Here is a 25,699-nt window from a genome sequence, read left to right on the forward strand (position 1 = left end):
CATAAATGTCAGTTTACATATACACTTACGTCTAGTTGGAATAGGCGCACATACAGCATCAGCGAGTAAACTGACGACTGTCTGTTTGTACCTAATCACGTTACTTCTATTTGTTTGGATTTTTTTTCGTGAAATACTTTTGAGAGCTATAATGACTCTTTGATGTAAGTTGTGACTCACTGATATTATAAAATGGTCATGATTTGTATCTATGGTTATCTTTTGATGTCGTTTACTGTTTTTTATTGCCGTTCTCGTTTTAGAAAACGTCAATAAAATTTTCCAGATAACTTTTATGTTTAAGATCGATTTGTTCATTGACAATATCGTTTGGATAATTTTTCATGTTTGTATATACATCTAACTGTTCCACAACGTTCATAGCGTGTCCTTTTGCTATTCTGTGTAGGATTCCAGTGGATTTACAATAAGTTGCGCTTTGTGGTTTTGGTTTTTTAAATGCAAGTAAAAGCTTGATTGATTGCTTTTGCAATTTGTTGTGTGTTCTTTAAATCGAATGCGGCAGTTTCGTCCCGTTTGACCGATATTCAATTTAGCGCAGTCCTTACAAGAAATTTTGTAGTTGCCTTGGTTGGCAATCTTAGGAATCTTAACTCTTCCAGATATAATTTTCGTCTTAAGATTGTTGGTTTTCCCGAATGCTAATTTTATGGTTGTTTTGTTTACGATTTGGTCTATTTTATTCGATTTTTTCCGAAGTATATTGTCGATACGTATGTTGCTTTTTCTTTAGTTTTGTTTTCTTTTGCTGATTTTATGTCCTTGAGACAAATATCGAATAAAGTAAACTAAATATTAAACAAAACAACAATAAAACTGACATTCAGAACGAACAACAATCTAACGACGAAAATCTGACGTGGAAAAACCAATATTCTTAATTTTTCCTACGCAAGCACGTGCAGAACTTCGTGTAACAACTGCGCTAAGCTCTATATCGATCAAACATTGCGAAACTACATCAGATTTAAAGAACTGACAACAATTTTCGACAGCAATGAATCAAGCTATTGTCTGTATCTAAAAAACCATAAAGTACAACATATCGCTAATGCATTGCAAATTCGACACAGAATGCCAAAAGGACATGCTATGATCATCGTGGAAGAATTAGATATATATGTGCACATGAACAATCATCCAAACGATGTTCTCAATGAATAAATCGATCTTAAAGATAAAAATTATATGGAAAGAATTATTAACGTTTTTGAAAACAAGAACGGATAAAAAATACAGTAAACGAAAACAAAAGATAACCAGAGACACAAATCATCATGGGGGTAAAAAAAGAAGGGGGTTGTCATTACGTTATAAACCTAAAGCAGACGTTCGGCATATTACATAGCCCAAAACATTACGTGCACGGCATTTGTACCTCCATGGTTCACTGCGGTGATGCTTCCCTGTGAAGTTCCTTTGATGTGCCCGTACCCAATTTCGACCGTTGGGGATACTTATAGACTTTTGTGGTCATATCCCAAATAGGTCCTATGACTGTGTCGAGGCGTAGTTGTTTCATCAAAAATAGCAGCATGCGTCGTTTACGGGTGTACAAACCGATCTGATCGTAATCTAAAGTTTAAACGAATCACATTTCGTTCGTAACTGGAACCATTCAAGCAATATTTTCCTTTGTATACCTGAATTGTGACTGCACTGTTTACTTTTATTCTTTCTATGTTTTTCATTGCATTCCATACTGCAAACGCTCTGACATCCGCGCCACCCTGTGTTAACGGTCTCGTCCCCGTGCAACACACAGTTACGTGACCGCGCTTATTTTTGGTGCGGCGTCTCATGCCCTAAAATCCTCCCATCGATAATTATTCATTGTTCACATTTCTTCCCTCTTTAAAAAATATTTTCACTAGAACAACCAGAGAAAGCGGTCATGCATGTGTGAGTTTTGTGTGTGTGATTGTATGAATGTGTGTCTGTGTGCTGTGCTTCCTTTCCAAAGAAGGCGTTGACAGAAAACTTATGTGGACCTTTTTTCGTCGTATCTGGCTGCTGCATCGCGTTTGAGTAGCGATCTATTTAATTCACAGTACATTTATTCCCTTGTAAAGTTTTGTTGTAATTAAGATTATTACTGTAATGTGAAAATCGTGATGGGTAGGAATTACTAACATGCCTGTCTTTAATTTAAAAAAAAAAGAAAAAACTCACAAAAGATCAGCGTGGAGGCATATTCACGAATAAAATTGATGTTAATATATAATGACTAGTTCCACATCATTACGATTTAACTCTATTTTGTTTGAAGGTATACCTCTATGCAGTTCTGTATCTTTGACATTTCAATAATCGTTCGCTAAATAACTAACTGCTTGTGTATCACAAAGCGTGGTATAGACTTACATACTTTGAATACCTCAAAATGAAATTCTAAACTGAAATAAAATTGATGGTCAAAGTAGACGTACATTCAAATTGTGATATGTTTGGAAATTCCTGAAAAGTTGACAGAGTTACTGGCGCAAAATAGACCGGGAAAATAAGCAAATGGACAACTGTTGGAAAGGTAGGCTTATATGTTACACAGGTTAATCTATCCTTACAAAAAAAATGCCTTACATACATGTTAAAGCGAAATATGGAGTTAATCATCTTAATAACGTTGCATAATGATGGAACTTGTTTAAAATTCTATTTTTCCCCTCTTAAACTACTGTTGTAGGTCACACACCGAAAGAGGCATCGTAGGTAATAATTCAAAATGAGAAGCTGTGTACGCTATAATGAAACTAATGCACTGGAAGTATAATAAAACAATAACTCTATTCTGTATGGAGGTATACCTCTATGCAATTCTGTTTCTTTGACATTTCAATAATCGTTCACTTTTCTGACATGCACAAGGTGCGATAGCATGCCTTCCTTCTTTCCTCTTTGCACACGCTTATGAGCCAGCGAAGAAAACTTAGGTAAGCTTTTTGCAAACGTGAATATTACAAATGTTGTGCATACGTGTTGAACGCTGAAAATGTAACAAACAAGGAGCAGTACCAGTAAGCAAACTGTCATTAGTTCCGGAGTTCCAGCTTCATTTGCTGTCGATACAAATACAGTAAAAGAAAAATTAAGGGGATCACGAAAGCACGCTTTTCACTTCACTTCCTTCTCTTCTTGCTTGTTCGAAATATGCCAAGAAAAAACAGTTTACATTAACGATGCCAAATGTGTCTCTTACAGAACAAATACGCATTCAAGAACAGAAAAAAATTGAAAATTGCCTTGTTGGCACTATGTTATTCATGCAAGCCTGTAGTTTAGTATGTAAAACAGTTGTTGCCTGCACGCGACAGAAATAATAAACAAGGAGCTATCGTAAACAGTAGTCCCCTAGTGTTTTGGGCTGTGTGATCCTCCGCTGGGCAAGTGGAGTCTCTAGAGATGCCACACCGTCTATACTTTTTGCACTTCACGCAATGCTCATGGTCCCTGACATCTCTTCTGTAGATATGATCTAAATGGCCAGTATGCAGAAATATCATTAGTTAAGTATTTCTTTAATTTATGATGACTTTGTCAGGGAATCAACGAAAGTTGGTGGTCTTCAAAGACGCCAATGTTGTCAGCTAATGACTGAAGCTGGTAGAACATATTAACAATAAGCTCATTATTTGTTTTCAGATTTACGGTTTCCATATGTATATAAAAGAAAGAAATGTCTGTTCATTATGACGTAAGTAAGTCACAAATTATGAAAATTGTGGAAATTGTAGGAAAAGTTATTGCCTGACATTTCTACAGTGAAAATATTTGTGACCTGAATAATGATGATTACTGCCCCCGCATAGTAAAGAGGCGGAAGGCAGTGACATAATGGAAGAGGAAGATAATCCTTTTTGAATTTGGAGGGAAGTGTCCATGTCGACAATAGGTGGAAAGCAAGCGTGCTAAAATGACATAAAATATGGTGTTCTTGCGATTCTAGAAACGCATTTCCACTAAATGACAAAGTCTTTTTTTCCAGGGAAAAATTTGTACACTGGAAAAAGGAATGATTTGGTAAAAAGATCCTCCATCTAAGTGCCAAACTCCGTCTCATAATCCAGTTTAAGATTAACCTGGTCCTAACGCGGCACCCCCTAGTTCAATAAAAGAATCCTTAAAGCTCCGAATTACCGCAGAAATAATATCTGTCGTAGTGGGGGAAACCGACAGAGAGGCTAGGCTAGTGTACAACAAATGGAATGAAGATTATGATAACGTGTAGAAGGAACTAGATGGGAAAGAATCAGAGGCCTGCGTATCAGGGAGGGAGGACTTGAGTGAACAGTGGAACTACGAACATGGTAGGCCTATTTTCAGGGCAAATGTTTCGAACTATCCCACGTTTTCTCAAATTTGTCAATAAGGAAACAAGGGCGTATCGTAGGATTACTGATAAATTAGTTGCATTTAGAGACATTTGGGAAATGTTCATTTCATTGTTCTCTTCCACCTACAGTCAGGACTTTGATATACCTGTTGATGAGCAGCTTTTTGCATTTGGAGGGAAGTATCTATTTCGACAATACGTGAAAAGCAAGTCTGCCAAAACGATATCAAAATAGGGTGCTGCAAAATGGAACAGTAAAGGCCATAACATTGTAGCCGTAAATTTTTTCTGTAGCATACCCTTTCTGAAGGAATTGCTCGCATTGAAAACCAACTATGTTAGAACTCTAAGGAAAAACATGATTAAAATTCCTAAGGAGATGCAGCCACATTGTTTAAGAAACGGTAATTTATCTGTTTTTGGATTTCCTGATTCCGTATCACTAATATACACCAAAGAAATCGTCAGCAGCTATACATATCTCCTCCCTTCAGTTATCAAAATTGTAGTAGGTGATGAAAAGAACAACATAAGGGGGGGGGGGGGGTTAACATCGTAGATAAACTTGTGGGCACTTATAGCGTGCACGCAATATCAAGCGTTGGCCTCTTGCACTATTCTACAAAATTATCAGCATTACTGGAATCGCTGCAGCGATTATATGGTTGTATCATTACCCACAAAGTATGTTTTGAAATCAGAAGAGATTGCAGTTTATGGTGCCAATTAGGACGGCAGTTTGTGCATCCTTATAGCAACAGAAGACTACTTGGCAGGTGTCTTTGAAAGGGAGCGAAGTCGTCTTTTTGCCCTTTGCTATGACTATGAACCTAAAGGACACAGTGCACCTATAAATCATCAATCCACCAATAAAGACAAAAGATGTTCTGTCTGTCCAAGACCCGTGAACAAAAAATAAAAACAATTTGTCATAACTGTGGGAAATTTGTATACAGTTCCCATTCCAGACAGATTGTGATGTGGCTCATAACGTGGTAAACATAAATAAGTGTGTCGTGTTACGATGACCACTTCTAAACACAGCGAAATAAGAACAGCTGTTTCTTTCTGTTGACGTTTGCATTTTTTCCATTTTTACGATCACTATAGAAATAACAAAAAGTGAGAAATAAAAAATATATTTCAGTTGTCTTCAAAATCGTAAAATGAAACAGGATGTCCTGAAAATATTTAATAATTGAGAATAATAACAGCGTGTAAATTGCAAAAAAATAAACAGAGTTACTGTAACAAAAAATAATATAAAACAAAATGTTCCAAGATATATAATGTTGAATGTTTTCCCATAAAACATAAAAACAAATTTTCATTTGACATTTACGATCCACTAATAATAACATCAGTGTTGAATATAACAACTTGAATGATGAGAAAACCGAATATAGATGAAGTCTTCCAGTAACACTAACAGGAGTCTTGAAAGTGCCAAGTCGTGTAACTTTTCCAATGCGCCCAGCGAAGGGTTAAGGTGGCGGTAAGCCTCATCCACTCTGGCTTCAAAACAACGTACAGCGTAAGTCTATAACGCCATATCCGTTCTTTTCTTTACTTCCACGAAATCAGAATGAATTTATAACATCAATGAAACACAACTAACGACACTGATTAGCAAAGATTACACAGTAAACATTAAGCATCAACGAGAATAAACTGACAGTCTAGCTGCTAAAAGTTTTTCATAGAAAAAAAATGTACACAAACAGAAATTACGTGACTTATAACAGTCAAGATACAAACAGACAGTCGACAGTTTACTCACCGATGTAACATGGGCATCTACTCCAGCAAGACATAAGTACATATGTAAACTGAGCCTTGTGTGTAACTTTTATTAGCGTAAATAAAGTCACCAACTGCAACTTTTATAGATTTACTTGAGAATGGCGCTATAGCAGAAACTGGTTTGTCTTAAGGAAGTAGCACTACTAATTAAACTATCAGCATTTTGCCTGTAACCATTCATTATAAAAGACATATTCTACGCTGCAGGTCTGGCCGAAAAGAGAATAATTGTCCATATAGTTCCAGAAACTGTGCGTTTGCACCGCGCTTCTAGCCGCGTCGTCGTACATTTCACTATTATTATCGAGGTAGTGCTCGGCGGCAGCTGAATTCATTGTCCGTTTTAATCAGGTGCGTCGCTCATGCTCCTTACATCTCTCTTTCCCAGCTCTAACAGTCTGCCCCACTTAAGACATACCACATTTGCATGGAATGCTGTACACACCTGGATTTCGGAGACCTAGATCATCTTTAATATTACTAAGAAATACTGTGTGCAAAATGGAAAAAACAACTCAGCTGAACACCAGGAAGAGTACCACAAATCAATCATGCCAAGGAAACCTGGGCGATCACCTATTGAAACAGTTTTACTAACTGGAACACTGCAGTTTACTGCAGAATATATTACACACAAATCCGTACACTTCTTACAAATAACAGCCACTAACAAAGAAAAAGAAAAATTCCATTTAAAGGGGACCGAAGTCTACCGGATGCAAATACAAATTTCTCATCACATCGCCAAAATGCACACAAATAGGCGCCTTTCCGATCCACGTAACACAGGATATACACTTTACATTAAAGCAATATACTCTGCCATGGGAAACAGTATCAAAGTCGTACCAAGAAATATCACAGCTGCGGAATGTAGCTGAAATTTAAATTACCCATAAACAACACAATTCAAACAGGAAACACACCACTGGCAAAACACACATGTGCTAGCATATGACACCTAGAAAATGTTTCGAAGGAAATATGTTTTATCACCACCAACTAACTTGTTCCTTGGCAGAATAAAAATATGTAATTCCACCGAAATGTACCTGATGATGAGGCAATATGTTACAAAATCATTTTCGCGCATGGAGTGAACATAAATTTGACTGAAGACCGATTTCGCACTCCAACCAAATTCCTGCATGTGGAAATTCACAACGATAAACTTGTGAGGGTAGCAATCACTGATTAAATTAATAACTGCTGCTGACTTCTCCAAACAACGGTGGCTGCTGAGAATCAATTGCTGTCATTGGTACAGTGGTTTTACCAAGTCATTTAACTAGTTCAGTCATTAAGCCAGTTTAGAAAACAGAAGTTATGCAGTAACTTCGTCATACACACGATAGTTCTTGTTATAAGTATCTATAATCATGAAATCTGCGCGAATAATGGGGTGTCTTACAGTACTGGCCATTAAAATTGCTACACCACGAAGATGACGTGTTACAGACGTGAAATTTAACCGATAGGAAGAAGATGCTGTAATATGCAAATGATTAGCTTTTCAGAGCATTCACACAAGGTTGGGGCCGGTGGCGACACCTACAACGTGCTGACATGAGAAAAGTTTCCAACCGATTTCTCATACACAAACAGCAGGAGACCGGCGTTGCCTGGTGAAACGTTATTGTGATGCCTCGTGTAAGGAGGAGAAATGCGTACCATCACGTTTCCGACTTTGATAAAGATCGAATTGTAGCCTATCGCGATTGCGGTTTATGGTATCGTGACATTGCTGCTCGCGTTGGTTGAGATCCGATAACTGTTAGCAGAATATGGAATCAGTGGGTTCAGGAGGGTAATACGAACGCCGTGCCGGATCCCTACGGCCTCGTATTACTAGCAGTCGAGATGAAAGGCATCTTATCCGCATGGCTGTAACGGATCGTGCAGACACGTCTCGATCCCTGAGTCAACAGATGGGGACGTTTTCAAGACAACAACCATCTGCACCAACAGTTCGATGACGTTTGCAGCAGCATGAACTATCGGCTCGGAGACCATGGCTGCGGGTACCCTTGACGCTGCATCACAAACAGGAGCGCCTGTGATGGTGTACTCAACGACGAACCTGGGTGCACGAATGGCAAAACGCCTTTTTGCGGATGAATCCAGGTTCTGTGTACAGCATCATGATGGTCTCATCCGTGTTTGGCGACATCGCGGTGAATGCACATTGGAAGCCTATATTCGTCATCGCCATACTGGCGTATCACCCGGCGTGATGATATGGGGTACCATTGGTTACACGTCTCGGTCACCTCTTTTCGCATTGACGGCACTTTGAACAGTGGACGTTACATTTCAGACGTGTTACGACCCGTGGCTCTACCCTTCATTCGATCCCTGCAAAACCCTACATTTCAGCAGGATAATGCACGACTGCATGTTGCAGGTCCTGTTCGACTGCTGCCCTGGCCAGCACATTATTCAGATCTCTCACCAACTGAAAACGTCTGGTCAATGGTGGCCGAGCAACTGGCTCGTCACAATACGCCAGTCACTACTCTTGATGAACTGTGGTATCGTGTTGAAGCTGCATGGGCAGCTGTACCTGTACACGCCATCCAAGCTCTGTTTGACGCAATTACCAGGCGTATCAAGGCCGTTATTATGGCCAGGGGTGGTTGTTCTGGGTACTGATTTGTCAGGATCTATGCACCCAAATTGCGTAAAAATGTAATCACAAGTCAGTTCTAGTATAATATATTTGTCCAATAAATACCAGTTTATCATCTGCATTTCTTCTTGGTGTAGCAGTTTTAATGACCAGTAGTGCAGTATAATTTTCATCGGACAATACATTTGTAAAAACAACACTCATTTGATAGCGCTAATTTTTTTGCAAGTATTATGTCAATTAAGTGTTTTAAATAAAAAGAAAATTGAAAATGGTAATTTTAGATCTTCTTTCCTTTTATTTCAGATTAGATGCATAGTACAGAACAGATTTCGGTTTTTAGACCGTAGCCGAAAATGTTTGATTCCATGTCGTCGTATGTGGAAGCCCTGAGAATAATCCTATACAAGTTTCAAGAAATAAGTCAGATTCCTCGAAGCAGCTGAGATGTCTTTCACGCATTCTGTCCAATTATTTGCCGCATGCGCTAATTAGCTGCAGTTCAGTGGTTGGTGACGTAACGCAGCTTACGTACGCACGGCTCGGGTATCAGTTTACGCAACTAATCTCTGTGTGTAGCCGTGCAGCTGGCACATGGCCCTGGAAACAGCCAACATCGGGCACTGGCCGAATATTCCGCAGTACACCCGGCAACCGAGGAACATCCAAACGTGCGGACCTCCACAATTCATCCCGATCCATACTTTCGTCCTACCATCAAATACTTATCGCAAAGCCAGTGCTGTACTTACGAATAAATCAGCTTGGTTTTTTTTTTTCCTTTGGTCTGCGATTCAAGTTTACCTTTTTTATTTACGCACCATGAACGGCCAACTGCTGGGATTCTAGCAATATCTCACATTAACGAAGAGTACACTACAGGAGAAAACAACAAATAGAAGCTTTTAGCTTCCTACTGCGACTGGCATGCGGTGTTTGTTCAGTGTCGCAACAAATAAGCCTAATTTTTTTGACGTGCTAAGTAAGATGTATTTAGTTTTGTAATTACATAATTTAGGGTACTATGCCTTCAAAAAATTACTGACGGCAGAGACCGACAGTGGACGGGGAATACACTGAAGCAATCAACAGGAAAGTGTGTGCTGCGTAAATCTGCCAGAGGAACCAGTAATCTGGTTGTAAATTCTGTACGTTGCAGACAAGTGTGAATTTAAAAGTGAAGCTACAGTTTCCTAAGTGAACGCTATACACAGCAAGTTTTAATGTTCTGGAACTGCTTCGAAATAAAATACAAAGTTACGTTTAAAAAATATTATCGTATTACTTCTCAACTTACATCGCTCCCGCCACACACTCGCAATAACGACGGTAGATACTCTGAGCATCTTGCTAAAAGCTTCGAATGGAATACTACTCAGAATTATCGTGACATACCGCTGAATCGATTCAACATAATCAAGTCGATCCCCAGCCTTCCTCCCTCCCTCCCTTGAATCCCCACTCACCCTCCTCCTCCACCCCTCTGATGTCAGATTTGATTTCATTGAACAGCATGGATATTTTTGGGCAAATCATGGACGCTACAGAACTGAAATCCTATTTTTGGCTAAAATCTGACGTACGAAAACACTCCTGGGGACCGTAAATGACAAAGAAACAGCAGGCCATAGCGCAGACCTCTCGTACTCCGAAGACATGATTACCAACCAATGAAAAAAACGTTTAATAATCAGATCCTTCAGAAAGTGTCCCATTTGAAATATCTAGGATGTGATACTAGTTTCGAACTTGGAGAAAATCCGAGCAAAAAACTTAACAGATTGCAAGTAATTTTCAGCAAAATCCATCGTCGTTTGAAACATGTAATATGCAAAGAGGCCAGAGTTCAATTTTAACGCGTAGTGGCGGTTCATGCCTTACTATGCGAAGTTATCACTCACACAGCAAAATCAAGGATCATATATGAGATATAATTCAAGAACGTCCAGAGTAGATTATGTCAAAAAGTAGATCACGTGGAAAACGAAGACTTCGTCGGGAACTGAATGTCTTTGGAGTAAATGGGAAGATATCGAACTGCAGATGGAACTGAAAACACCGTAATGACCAAATGGTGGATCTAAGATGTTGTTTTTGTTGTGGTCTTCAGTCCAGAGACTGGTTGGATGCAGCTCTCCACGCTACTCTATCCTGTGCAAGCCTCTTTATCTCCAAATTGACTAGTGCAACCTACATCCTTCTGAATCTGCTTAGTGTATTCATCTCTTGATCTCCCTTTAGTTGGATGATGAGTTCGAGAAGGGCTTCGAGACATAAACGTTGTAGTTCATGGTTGTCCATATTTGCTGCAGTAGGATCGCTGAATCTTGTATATTGCAAGGTAACTGCATGTGGCGTTCCAAGCAAAGTCTCCCACACACTCTTACGCCAATACGTAGCACGACAGTAACATTGTTGTGGAAGGATTATCGTGGTGCATCCACTGTACTGTCATGCTCGACGTTTGCACGAGTTTAAACGTTGCGGTCAGGTGTTGCACGTGTGGCAGATTGCCCTGCACGTACCTTTGCGTTGTCACCGTCGTCCTCGTTGTAACTACTTGTATGCGATGCCCATCCACGCTAGCACACCGGTGTTTGTGTCACTGCAACCGCTGAATTGATTCGACCCAAGCCGTAACCAGGTGAACCTGCACCCTTGGTTAAATTCCAAAGCTACGTTTCCATCCATCCCTGCCCCCAGTAAATTAATCCAATTTTTTCTATGTAGATTCAACAAATTTTGTAACTAGGTTTAATAAAAGTGAAGGAATCTTGGAAACAAATATTCTGAATGGTCTATAGGCACGATTGATGACAGATATTGCACTCAATAAAGTATGCCATTGTGGAAAATAACATACAAACTGTTCAAACTTTTTTAAAAATTGAAAATGAAACTAAATTTATATATCACAGTTGAAAACAGCTGCTGTACATTGGTTTTAGCAGGATATATAATGGAACGGAGATTTTATTTGGTCATCATAAATTATTAATGATGCATAAATTATTAATCTTAAATAAAGGAAGAAAGGATACAATAAAGAGATGAGGAAATATCGTGTTTCAAGAATTGTGTTTTATTATAACTTTACATTTCCTTGCTTTAAGCGAAGCAAACTTATTGATTATATCATTGAAGTCCAGTTCAACAGTTGTCTCATCTCGTATTGATGTTTTGTTTTGGTTTTAGGGCGCAAAACTTCTATGGTCATTAGCGCATCTCGTATTGACAAGACACCTACGTCTGACAGTGCACTTTCACCTGTACTCGACCTTAGGTCGCTTTTTATCCTATTTAATTTGTTGGAATTGTGTTCACAGTATAAGAGAGCATGCTGCAAAGTAATGCCTACGATATTTTTTATTCTGTTCTCAACATCGCTTAAGATATTACATGTCATGTGTATTACGCGGCCGACTTTCCTGCTTAGCTGACGGAAGTTTTAACCCTCTACAGGTAGAGGTCTTCGAATTTTAGCGTGTAAGATGGCGGTGTGTAATGGCGTGAGAAACAGCTCGCTCTAACCGAGTTTCTAACCGTCGAAAACGTACTCCAATTGAAATCTATAGAAGAACGAAAGTTGTGTACGGCGACGATAGTCTCGACATAAGTAATGTGCGACGTTGGGTTGTTCGTGCTCATAATGAAGGAAACGGTTGTGTTACTCTTAACATGTGCGACAGAGGTCGGAGTGGGCGACCATGTACGCCAACTCTTTACAAAACTTAAAGAACACCTCCGAGGACTTCACTTTCGTAGCGATGAAGCAGTGAAAGTAGAGGCGAATTTGTGGCTTCCTCAACCAGGTCGAACATTCTGTAGTGACGGTATCAACAAACTGGTCTCCCGTCGGGAGAAATGTATTCGTCACTAGGGTGACTATGTTGAGAAATAAATATTTAGACTTCAAGAACAAAGATGTAGAACGTTAATAACGTCTGTTTTATTTAAAAAGTTTTAACCATTTTCACATAAAAAATTCAGAGGCATTCCTTTTCAGCACTCCCTCGTATGTTCATATGGTCAGAACCGGCAGGTACAGCGAAACAGAGTAGCTAGTAAGATATGATACAAGAACAACATAGGTTTAACGTTTAATACATAGTGATTAGCAATGAAACTAGACTTTATATGCTATAGCGTGTATCAAAGTTTCATTCGCTCTGTAATAACAATGAAATACCTCAAGTAAGGCCAACTTCAAGGTGTTTTACTACACCAAATACTTGAGCACATCCAATGACTAATGGCTGACATTGTTTGTTTACACAAGAGTTCAGCTTAGATGAGCAGAATAGAACTGTTTATACTGTCCTCCCGAAAACGTTGCGAGACTGATTTTATTCCTTGCGTGTAAGCGATGTGAGCGCAGTGACTACCTGTCAGCTTAGCATGAACTAACAAATCAGAGAAGAGATATGCAGTCGGTTGTGAGCACGCATTGTCACATAATGGAAGTGTGACCGTAGTGTGTCAATATTGTTGTGGTATAGGTCGTAAGACATTCTCCAGAATCTTTTGAAGTAGAGAAAAGTATATGCAATCTTTGTCCCGCACACGTTGACTTCCAAACAAAAACAAAGACGTGCGGACACGAGCAATGACTTGGTTGAAAATTTCAAATGGTTCAAATGGCTCTAAGCACTATGGGACTTAACATCTGAGGTCATAAGTGCCCTAGACTTAGAACTACTTAAACCTAACCAACCTGAGGACATCACACACATCCATGCCCGAGGCAGGATTCGAACCCGCGACCGTTGCATCTGCGCGGTTCCGGACTGAAGCGCCTAGAACCGCTCAGCCACAGCGGATGGCGATTGAAGTATAAAATGCGGACAGCCGCGCGGGGTAGCCGTGCGGTCTAAGGCACCTTGTCACTGTCCGGTGGCTCGTGGCTTCCCCCGTCGGAGGTTCGAGTCCTCCCTCGGGCATGGGTGTGTGTGTGTTGTCCTTAGCGTTAATGTTAGTATAATAGGGCGTAAGCTTAGGGACCGATGACCTCCGCAATTTGGTCCCATAAGACCTTACTACAAATTTCCAAAAGTAAAATGCGGTCAGTTCTTTTCTTGAAAAAATATCGCAGGGTGGCGAGGCTTGGTGTTATCTATACGAACCTACCACAAAAGGATAAAATGCAGAAATTCAAATGTAGGGTCAAGGCTTTAACGACGTTACGGACTTTCAGGTCAGTGTGATGACCGAGTTGAACAACATCCCAAAGAAGGGCTCTTCTGACTGTTTAACGTGGTTGTTTGAAAGTTCTCTACATTTTACTCAAATGGGGGAGACTATGTAGAATATCTGAATCATTTAAACCACCATCCTAACGGTTCTCTATTTTTTTATTAATCAAGTCTTGAAATTTTTTGGGTTAATGGGGTATAGACACAACAGGTCACATAATATTATAAATCAGTCACAGAAGATTTATTCTTAAGCCAGTTTTTATTTACACAGCAGATAGTACCAACGGAAATTGGGAGCAGCGAAAGTACTGGCTGGCGTTGCAAGTAAATTACAAATTCCCTGGCCAAAAGCAATATTTTCTTCCACGCCCGCTCACTGCCCTTTGAGGTTCTATAGTTCCGTAGAGAAATGGTAGCCAAGAACGAGCTATGTAGACTACAATTGTGTAACCAGCTGCACTGTTTCCACATAAACCATGTTAGGATACACATTTGTTAGGTAGTAGTCGTTCCTTTATTACGCTACGATGGTGGTTCAATGTGTCGCAAATTTCTACGAGAGAATGGAACATTTTTATTGCGCCTTTATAGATTGTAAATGTGATTATTCCAAGTATAATAAAGAATTTCAACAATGTACAGTGTACAGGTCATTGTTGACAGCCTATGAAATGGCCAATTCGTTGACTGCGAATGAAAATGGAGAAAATCAGTTCCATTCTGTTATTGAATTTTTATTTGAACGATTGGACTCCCGCACAAATCAAAACAGAACTCGATGAAGTTCGCGCAGACTCTGCACCATGATTGAGGGTCATTTACTTTTTTATTAATGAATTTAAACGTGATCGGACAAACACCGAAGAGAAAGTGTGCTCTGGCCGTCCAATTGCGGTCACCACAAAGGAAACCGTTGACGAAACCCATGATATGGTACTGCAAGGCTGCAAATAAAAATTTGTGAGACTGCTACGGCTATAGGCATCTCAACTGAGCGAGTGCATAATATGCTGCACGGAGAATTGGCTATGAAGAAGCTATGTGCCAGGTGGATGCCGCGATTGTTCATAGTCGACCAAAAGTGCATCCGGCACAGCATTTCAACAGAAAGTCTGGCGATTTTTTGGTCGCAATCCGCAAGATCTTTTTCGCCGATTTATGACTGTCGATGAAATGTGGATCCATCATTATGCACCAGAGTCAAAAGAGCAGCCAAAACAACGGACAAAGGCTGGTGAAAGTGCACCGAAGAAGGCAAAAAACCATTTTGATAGTGGTATAATCACGACCACTGTTTTCTGAGATTCAAAAGATATAATCCTCATAGATTACTTGTAAAAAGGTAGTAGGGCATGTTTCATTGTTCGATCGGTTGAAAATTGCATTAGCTGGAAAAAGACAATGATTGGCACGCAAGAGGTGCTCTTTCACCAGGATAATGCCACATCCCACACATTAGCAATAACAACGGGGAAAATGCACGAATAGGGCTTTGAATTGGTTCCTCATCCACCCTATTCACCAGAATTAGCGCCAAGTGAAATCTTCATATTCCCTAACTTGAAATTTTGGCACGCAGAGAAGAAATTTTAATCTGATGAAGGAGTTGTAGTTAACGAGTATCTTGCACAGTTTCACATAACCAGTTTTTCCGATGACTGGAAAAAGCTGGAAGTCCGCTGGACCAAACGTATATCCCGCAAAATGGGCTATGTCGAGAAGCAAAGTGAGTTGTTTACGAAACGAACACTTTCCTTGCATTTTTACCGGCCTTATCAAATCACCGTCGTCTTGGACAAAATGACACTGAAGAAATGGCATTGCGTTTACTGCGTAACTTTACAGTCGCGAACCAAGGAAAAGGCTTTCGTTTCGCAAGTAGCAGATAGGAACATGAGGTTAAGAGAACTCACATACCTCTTCGTGTTACTTCTTAAGCTGTGTTTCTTTCTTGTTTATTTTTTTAGATCAGTTTTTGTGCTCTCCCCCCCCCCCCCCCCCCCATGTGTCCGACCTTGGTGGAGATCTATCTCGCCAGTCCCACGGTATGACAATGGATACTACCAGCTCGAGCCCCATGGAGCTGTCTATGACAGGACAAATGCAAACCATATTTCATTCTGTCAAATGTTTGGAAATGATACTGGAACGCACTCCTGTGTCTAACAATACTGCATTACCGGAATGAAATTTTCGCTATGTAGCGGAGTGTGCGTTGATATGAAACTTTCCTGGCAGATGAAAACTTTGTGCCGGACCGAGACTCGGACGCGGGACCTGTGCCTGATAGAGTCTCGGTGCAGCACACAACAGTCTTAATCTTCCAGAAAATTTCATATCAGAGCACACTCCACTGCAGAGTGAAAATTCCATCCTGGAAACATACTCAAGCTGTGGCAAAGCCATGTCTCCACAGTATCCTTTCTTCCAGGAGTACTAGTTCTGCAAGTTTCGGGGGAGAGCTTCTGTGAAGTTTGGAAGGTAGGAGACGAGGTACTGGCGGAAGTAAAGCTGTGCGGAAGGATCGTGAGTCGTGCATGGGTAGCTCAGACGGTAGAACATTTGTCCGCGAAAGGCAAAGGTCTCGAGTTCAAGTCTCGGTCCGGCACACAGTTTTAATCTGCCAGGAAGTTTCAAGTTTCAATATTGCATTATATTCCCGATTGATCAGACAACTTTCTCTTAGACGGTCTCTTTCTTTACTGCGTATCCGGCGCATTCACAGATTCCTAAAAGCCTATGTCATACCAATGCAGATCCTCGAATCCAATGGACCACGGATGCCTGCAGGTTACACTATATGAAATCAGAACTATGTAACGCTACACGGTAGCCCGTCAGCTGGGTGCGTATATACAGTGTATATACTATCACTATCTACGAAGGCACTAGTTTTCTGTGGAATGCTAACTACTAACTTGTTCGATTTTGGCGTCGGTTGCTATTGCTTTCGATGCTTTGTTTCTTTTTTTGCGTGATGTCTTCTTATGATGACTTGGTACAAGGCGAATTGTCTTCGTTCCACTTTCTCATCTTATTATTTAAGTAAATATACCTGTACCAATAAACGGTAACCAGCACAGAGACGAATGACTTGCACGGCACGTTCTCTCTTGACTTTTCCTACATGATCTACAGAACTGCGTCCCGATCCATAGCGACGTTGCCGTGTAGCACGTAAGCCCAGCTCCCTGTCACTGGAAGAGCTTCAGTAGTACGAGCAAAGACTCTATTCCTGAATTCTGTTGTATTCTCTGGGTGTAGCCCTACAACAAATAAAAGAAATTCTATTCATACTATTTTTGCGGCAAAGAGCCTCTCATATCGTTTCTGAATATTTTCCTTCTTACAAAAACAGTATTTTAGCTCTTAGTACTTGATTCTTTCACAGCGTATTGTCAACGTTCTGCAAACGGATTGTGTTGCGGTGATTCTGTTCTGTGATATCGTCAAGAAAACGGATTTCAAATTGGAAAATTTGTGTAGTGTAATGCATTAGTCCTCCACTGTCCTCTACCGGACCTACGTTGAGGGCCCGTAATACGTCATCCAGATCTCATAATTTCAATTGCTGTGTTCATGTGAATTCCAAGAATACAAATGAAGATATGCTTTGCGTTTTTATTCTTCTACAATGACAACTCAAATTAATAAGACTCCAGGGTTGACATTTTCCTGGCAGATTTCCTTGTATTGGGCGCCATCGTCATGAAACCAGCAGCGCAACCAGTTGTCGGGCACAGGTAGTGATTAGGCGGAAGTATGAACAGCGAGCAAGCAGTTGCTGAGGACATCGGCTGCAGGGCCTATAATGGAGCCGTGGGAAGGTAGCAGATTTCTCAGCAGTTTTCCCGTGAGCGATCTGATCTATCTAATCGTAAACACGGCAGTTAATGATAAGGGGACACACTGGTGTAAAAAACTTAAGGGCGAAAGTAACTTTCACATGATCTGTCACTGCCAAGTAATATAGCTCGATGAAACTTGGACCATGGGTAGAAAGAACTGCTACAGTACAGTACATAAGGTGATTGAAATAAATCTAAAATGAGACAAACAAAAATGACACTACTCTAGGAACACAATTACACTGACGCCAACGCGATTCGTGGGAACATGGTTCTTAATTGGGTGTGTGATCACCTCGGACGGGAATGCTTGTTCTGCTACGAGTTCCAGCCCTGGCTACAAGATTGGTGAAGAATTCTTGTGGTAGGGCGCTCCATTCCTCCACCAGCGCGGATGACAACTGCCGGATGGCCGCTGGATGATGTGGAGCTGTTGCAATATATCTCTCCAACGCATTCCACACTTGCTCGATGGGATGTAAGTCGGGAAACGGGCAGACCAGTCCTCTCGTTCCAAGGGATTCCTCACCTACGCTGTCCGATGCAGTCGCGCAATGTCGTCGATGAAAATGAAGCCAGGGCCGTGAAGAAACAGTACAGCGTCACAATAAAGTTAATCGGTGTACCATGTTCAAATTTTTGGAGGTCAGTTCGCTCACGGTACATTAAGCCTCCCCACACCAATACACCTAGAGCACAAAAACAATAATGTTCGATAGTTTTCCTGGGTCCTTTACATGTTACCACCTCTTGCCCATATGAGGCAAGAATCACCACCCAGACTGAACTGGACTCATCCGAAAAGATCACGCCACACAACTTCTCATTGGTCCAGTCCCTATGTTCTGAGCACCGGCACAAACAGAATGAGAGTTTCACTCTGCAGCGGAGTGTGCGCTGATATGAAACTTCCTGGCAGATTAAAACTGTGTGCCGGACCGAGACTCGAACTCGGGACCTTTGCCTTTCGCGGGCAAGTGCTCTACCAACTGAGCTACCCAAGCACGACTCACACCCCGTCCTCACAGCTTTACTTGTGCCAGTACCTCGTCTCCTACCTTCCAAACTTTACAGAAGCTCTCCTGCGAACCTTGCAGAACTAGCACTCCTGAAAGAAAGGATATTGCGGAAACATGGCTTAGCCACAGCCTGGGGGATTTTTTAAGAATGAGGTTCGCAGGAGAGCTTCTGTAAAGTTTGGAAGGTTGGGGACGAGGTACTGGCAGAAGTAAAACTGTGAGGACGGGGTGTGAGTCGTGCTTAGGTAGCTCAGTTGGTAGAGCACTTGGCCGCGAAAGACAAAGGTCCCGAGTTCGAGTCTCGGTCCGGCACACAGTTTTAATCTGCCAGGAAGTTTCTTACCAGCACAAACAGTTCAGCCGATGTGCTGATGTCAGTGGAATACAACGGGCAAGGAGAGCAACCCTATGCACTCGCTGTACCACTGTGCAGAGTGTGACTGCGTGCCTCTCAGTCGTGTTAAATGTGGTTGCAATTGTACCCGCTTTCTGGTGTGGGTCGCTCCTTGTCTGTTGCACAATGTAGCTGTCATCTGCTGCTGTAGTTGAGCAGAGGCGATCACCTTCTCTCTTTAAGGCAGCAGTCCTTGTGGTTCGGAATGCTCCCCATGCACGTGAAACAATGCTGTGAGCAATATTAAACTCCTCGGCTACATTCGTCACAGTTCGTCCTTCTTCCAATTTTCCAATGATTCTTCCCCATGTGAAGTCATCCGTATACGCGCCCGAGCCATGTTATAATGAAGAACGCTATCAAAGTGCACTCTAGCTGCTCACTGTCCTTTTCCCGTTCCTTCAACGCATCGTGCTGCGGGGCCAGCCTCATTTGGAGCTATATACCGATGAACCAAAACTTTGTGAGCACTTGCTTAATAGCTTGTTTGTCCGTCTTTGGAACAAAATACATCACTGATTCTGCCTATCAGGATGAGACAGTTCGCTGGTAGGTTTGTGGAGGTATGTCATTACATGCCTATGCACAGGTCATGTAATTCAAGTGAATTACGGGCCACCGATATGCATAGCGCTGGTGGCTCACGATCGCGACACAGACGGGTTCCATAGGATCTAAATCAGGCAATTTTGGTCACCGAGACATAAACGTGAGTTCTTTATAACGCTGCTCAAACCACTGTAGCTCGGTTCTAGCTCCGAGATACAAATATACTGCTGAAAGATGACACCGTCGAGGAGGAAATCAAGCATGAAGGGATGCAGGAGATTCGAAGCTGTCTGCGTGTCTTCGATCATAATACTACTCCCTCCAGCCGGCGTTCGTAGCGCGCTGCATATTTCGAGCTGCTGTTCACCTCGGTGACGGCGTTTGTGGAGGCGAGCAGCAACCTATCGTATAAAAATCTGATTCACCCGAAGAGCCGATACGATTCCATTGATCGACGGTCGAATCCCGATGGTCATGTTCTCACTACAATCATAACTGATGACGTCATTGGGTCAACATGTGAACACGTAGGAGTAGTCTGCCTTGGATCCTATGTTCAACAATGAACGGTGTACTCCGAAACACTTGTTCGTGCACCAGCACTATCTTTCGGCAGAGATACCATAGATCACATCTGTCCTATTTTCCTATTTTACAGACCAAACAAGCCCCCGAATCGTGGACATCCAACCATTAAGCGCCTAGTGGTAGTCTACTGTCCTTCTACCTCTTTCCACTGATGCTCACGAAAGTAGCATGTGACCATTCGGCTAGCTTCGCCATTTTCGAGATACTCGTTCTCCGGTTCTGCGTAAGAATAATCTTCTCTTTGTCAAAGCCACTTATCCCAATGGATTTCCCCATTTGTAGCCCATATCCTCGCTAAGGTGATCCCCCGTCCGCGTCTGCTTCGCTCGCATACTTTTGTTACCGCGTCACGTGCCTGCAACGCCACCAGGCGGAATTCAACGTCGCTGATGGGCTCATCTGTGTATTCACGCCAGCCTCGCGCCGTGTGACTTCCTACTTTCTGTGTACAACTGAGAAACCTCTGGCAACATTCTCCCGTACATTCATTTATTTCCACCAAGTAGTCAGTATGTTATGTCACTTTATCTACCTCGTCCTTAAGCTTTGCTAAGCAGTTTGCGAATCAGTATTAAAGGGAGCAACTAGATCCTATTTCGTTGGAAGAACGACATGAAAAGAAGTCACCAGTACTTAGACATTCGTCGAATTACTATAGTGTTACAGAAACCTTTCGTTTATAATGTGGTTTACGAAATAGTGTAGTAACTATACTGTATTACCATTTCAGACTTCACACAACATGGCGAAGTACAATATAGTTTCTGGTATCAAAGCAGCGAAAGTAGGTCACATGGCAGTTTTTCAGCGCGAAGTAGCAACAGTAGGTGACAGCGGTTTTTCAGCGTAAAGTAGCAAAAGCAGGTCACATAGCGGCTTTTCATCGCCGCTACGGGGAATAAACTGCATGTGATTTGTCCTAGTTACAGAGAAAAACCTTTCGCGAACACGGCTATCCAAAAGCTAAAATAAAACTGGAGATGTCGTCATTCATTTAAGCGCACAAGCGCTACTGAGGAAAGCTTTTGTAGATTATTTTTTCTGTCTCGTAAAAAGTTGTTTTCCGACTATGACTTATTCTCCAGATATATTCTCTTGTGAATCTTGTAAAACGCCCTAAATATTTCAGTTTACTTTTTAGTCTAATGAAAAATTCTTTCAACTTCTAAGAGTTAGCTTGAATAGTCTAAAAAGTGTAAAATAAACTGTCTTTTCAACCCTAGTCATCGTCTACGCAGTGTTCATAATTTAAGAATACTGCCCATTTTTCATCTAATTCATTTAAGAAGTGATTTATGGACGACAAGAGACCCAAACAATTTCCCAGATTTCTCTCTGATAACAGTATCCTCTATCATCATGGAATCGACATAGCTGGTGATTCCTAAAATAATTTCTATTTACGCCATTGTTGGACATCAATTTTTCTGCGACGGTATAAAGCTCTTTGGTATGTGAAACGTTCTTAATGCCATCAGGCGTTTCCTGTGTGATCTAACTTGATTTTGGAAGGCTCTTAACCAGGTTTAATTTTCGCCGTTTTTGATTTCTTTCGTTACTCTGGAACTTTAAATTCTTTGTCTTGTACACTGGGGGGGGGGGGGGGGGGGGGGGGGACATCAAACTTACTCGATAAAAGGAACAAAGGATTTTGTTACTAGAAAACCACTGCCTGTCCAGCGTGTATCTACATCTACATGACTACTCTGCAATTCACATTTAAGTGCTTGGCATAGGGTTCATCGAACCACAGACATACTATCTCTCTACCATTCCACTCCCGAACAGCGCGCGGGAAAAACGAACACGTAAACCTTTCTGTTCGAGCTCTGATTTCTCTTATTTTATTTTGATGATCATTCCTACCTATGTAGGCTGGGCTCAAAAAAATATTTTCGCATTCGGAAGAGAAAGTTGGTGACTGAAATTTCGTAAATAGATTTCGCCGCGACGAAAAACGTCATTGCTTTAATGACTTCCATCCCAACTCGCGTATCATATCTGCCACACTCTCTCCCCTATTACGTGATAATACAAAACGAGCTGCCCTTTTTTGCACCCTTTCGATGTCCTCCGTCAATCCCACCTGGTAAGGATCCCACACTGCGCAGCAATATTGTGACAGAGGACAAACGAGTGTAGTGTAAGCTGTCTCTTTAGTGGACTTCTTGCATCTTCTAAGTGTCCTGCCAATGAAATGCAACCTTTGGCTCGCCTTACCCACAATATTATCTATGTGGTCTTTCCAACTGAAGTTGTTCGTAATTTTTACACCCAGGTACTTAGTTGAATTAACAGCCTTGAGAATTGTACTATTTATCGAGTAATCGAATTCCAACGGATTTCTTTTGGAACTCATGTGGATCACCTCACACTTTTCGTTATTTAGCGTCAACTGCCACCTGCCACACCAGATAGCAATCTTTTCTAAATCGCTTAGCAACTGATACTGGTCTTCGGATGACCTTACTAGACGGTAAATTACAGCATCATCTGCGAACAACCTAAGAGAACCGCTCAGCTTGTCACCTAGGTCATTTATATAGATCAGAAACAGCAGAGGTCCCAGGACGCTTCCCTGGGGAACACCTGATATCACTTCAGTTTTACTCGATGATTTGCCGTCTATTACTACGAACTGCGACCTTCCTGACAGGAAATCACGAATCCAGTCGCACAACAGAGACGATACCCCATAGGCCCGCAGCTTGATTAGAAGTCGCTTGTGAGGAACGATGTCAAAAGCTTTCCGGAAATCCAGAAATACGGAATCAACCTGAGATCCCCTGTCGATAGCGGCCATTACTTCGTGCGAATAAAAAGCTAGCTGCATTGCACAAGAACGATGTTTTCTGAAACTATGCTGATTACGTATCAATAGATCGTTCACTTCGAGGTGATTCATAATGTTTGAATACAGTATATGCTCCAAAACCCTACTGCAAACCGACGTCAATGATACAGGTCTGTAGTTCGATGGATTACTCCTACTACCCTTCTTAAACACTGGTGCGACCTGCGCAATTTTCCAGTCTGTAGGTACAGATCTATCGGTGAGCGAGCGGTTGTATAAAATTGCTAAGTAGGGAGCACCTACATGCTGCATCTACATCTATACTCTGCAAATCAACTAAAGATGTGTGTCGGAGGATACTCTTACCAATATGACACCCATTCGACCTTACCAGTTCCAGTCGCGAATGGTGCACGGGATGATCGACTGCTGCAAACCCTGTGTGTGCTCCAATCTCTCTAATTTCACCTTCGTCATTGTTTCGCGAGAGGAAGCAAGATTTTGTTTACTGATTTTATATTTTTAGGTTTATAAAGAAGCTGCTTCTTCATCTACAGTAGCTAAGAATATTATAACAGAAGCTCCGCAATCCTGTTTTAGGTTCTTCTTTGCTAAAATTTGACGCATGAAAGAATGGCAGTACCTCAATGAAATTTCACTCTGCAGTGGAGTGTGCGCTGACAGAAACTTCCTGGCACATTAAAACTATGCCCTGGACCGAGACCCGAACTCGAAACTTTTGCGTTTCGCTGGCAGGTGCTCGAGATACTGGCGGAAGTACGATTGTGAGGAGTGGTCGTGAGTAGCGCTTGTGTAGCTCAGTCGGTAGAGCACATGCACGAGAAAGTCGAAGGTCCCGAATTTGAGTGTCAAACCAGAAACAGTCTTAATCCAAAAGTTTCAATTTCAGCACGTATTTAACTCATTTTTCCTTTGTATTACGGTAGCCAGAAAAATATTCATTTATTCCAGTTTTTTTGACGCTCTGACGTCGATACCGCTTCTAAAATCTGCTGTTTCGCTGGACGCGTTAACCCTACCGAGGCTTACGTTATCTAGTGAAGTAAATGCCGTTAAAGGGTGTCTGCCGTTACACGTGGTGCCTAGTTTGCATCTGTCGATGGTTTGTGAAAATTACTCCGCGACCAGTGGATTGCATGGTACCTCTTGAACAGTGTACTGTGTATTCATCAGTAAATACATTCTTTCCTCTGTACTTCGCAGTCCGTCGTTACCCTACTCACTTGCTTGACAGTTATCACAGCCTGACAACTCTCCTTTGCACGTCTTGCTGATTTTCTGTACCTCGTACCTTGTCTCGAGTATGTCTCGAGCTGCTCTTATAGTTCTGCCTTGTAATTTGTAATGCCTACAGTCGAGTCACCAAACGTTAAAGTTTTACGGTTTGCGTCTCATTTCTTGCAAAATGAATCAACGTATGGCCATGAGAATTTCAAATTCTTGTGATGACACCAGCTGTACAAGCTCACTGTAGAAGACTGGAGGTTGTACGTACCTCTCGCAGAATAGCAAGTCAGCTATTTCAGAGCACTTACAAGGGAACATTTCCAAGTGTTAATATACGATTTTGACTAAACTTAGCGGGTGTGCAGAAGGGACAAAATAATGCAATACGTATTTTTTGTTTGTGCTAAATTTCGCTCTCCATTTTCACATTTGATTTTCCTTGTGTATTACTGTGGCCAGATAAAATTTCATTCCAGTTTATTCGACGCACTAAAGTCGATCCCAGTCATAAATAAGGTATATTAGGTTTGGAGTGAATATGTACGACACTGATGTACTAATATGTTTCTCATATGAAGTTTGATATGTAATTAACGTTTTTGGAAACTGTATAATCGAATTTTGTAATAATTTCAAATTTTGCAAAATTCATCACCATTAATTAATTTTGAAAATTGAAAACTATTGTTACAACATAAATTAAAGCAGCCTTCAAGCTGCACACATCCACGTATAATAAGGTTGGTTTCTTAAATACCATTTTCGGAAAATAAGCTGTACACAATGTGGTCGCAGAGTATTTTTAACATACACAATTAAAAATCTAAACATTCATTATTAGTCTAGTTATTTATTTTACTTATATTTCTTTTATGTTTTAAATTGCAGTTTTACATTTTACGTTCTTTTCTACTTTTTTTTTAATCTGTCATTTCACATACGTGCATTTCGTTAACTGAAAGTAATAAGTAACTCATTATTACGATAAAAAATCATTCAATAATGGCAATCCGTAAATAAATGCTGAAAACATAACGTTTACTTAGATCATGCACATCAAATGAACGAAATTTCTTCACATAATACATGAAGGAGAACACAATACAAAACAAAATTCAGCAGGATTTCAGATTTTCGCTGCTGATCCTCGAAAATATCCTTATTTGTATCAGGCATATTTCAGTATATTATATTGTTTCTCAAGTGAAGATTGATATAAAAATCATCAACAGAACTAGATCTGAAAATCTTCTTACAGAGTTCTTTCATCATCTCACAATT

This window comes from Schistocerca americana, chromosome 4 (assembly GCF_021461395.2).
Source record: "Schistocerca americana isolate TAMUIC-IGC-003095 chromosome 4, iqSchAmer2.1, whole genome shotgun sequence".
Taxonomy (NCBI): Eukaryota; Metazoa; Arthropoda; class Insecta; order Orthoptera; family Acrididae; genus Schistocerca; species Schistocerca americana.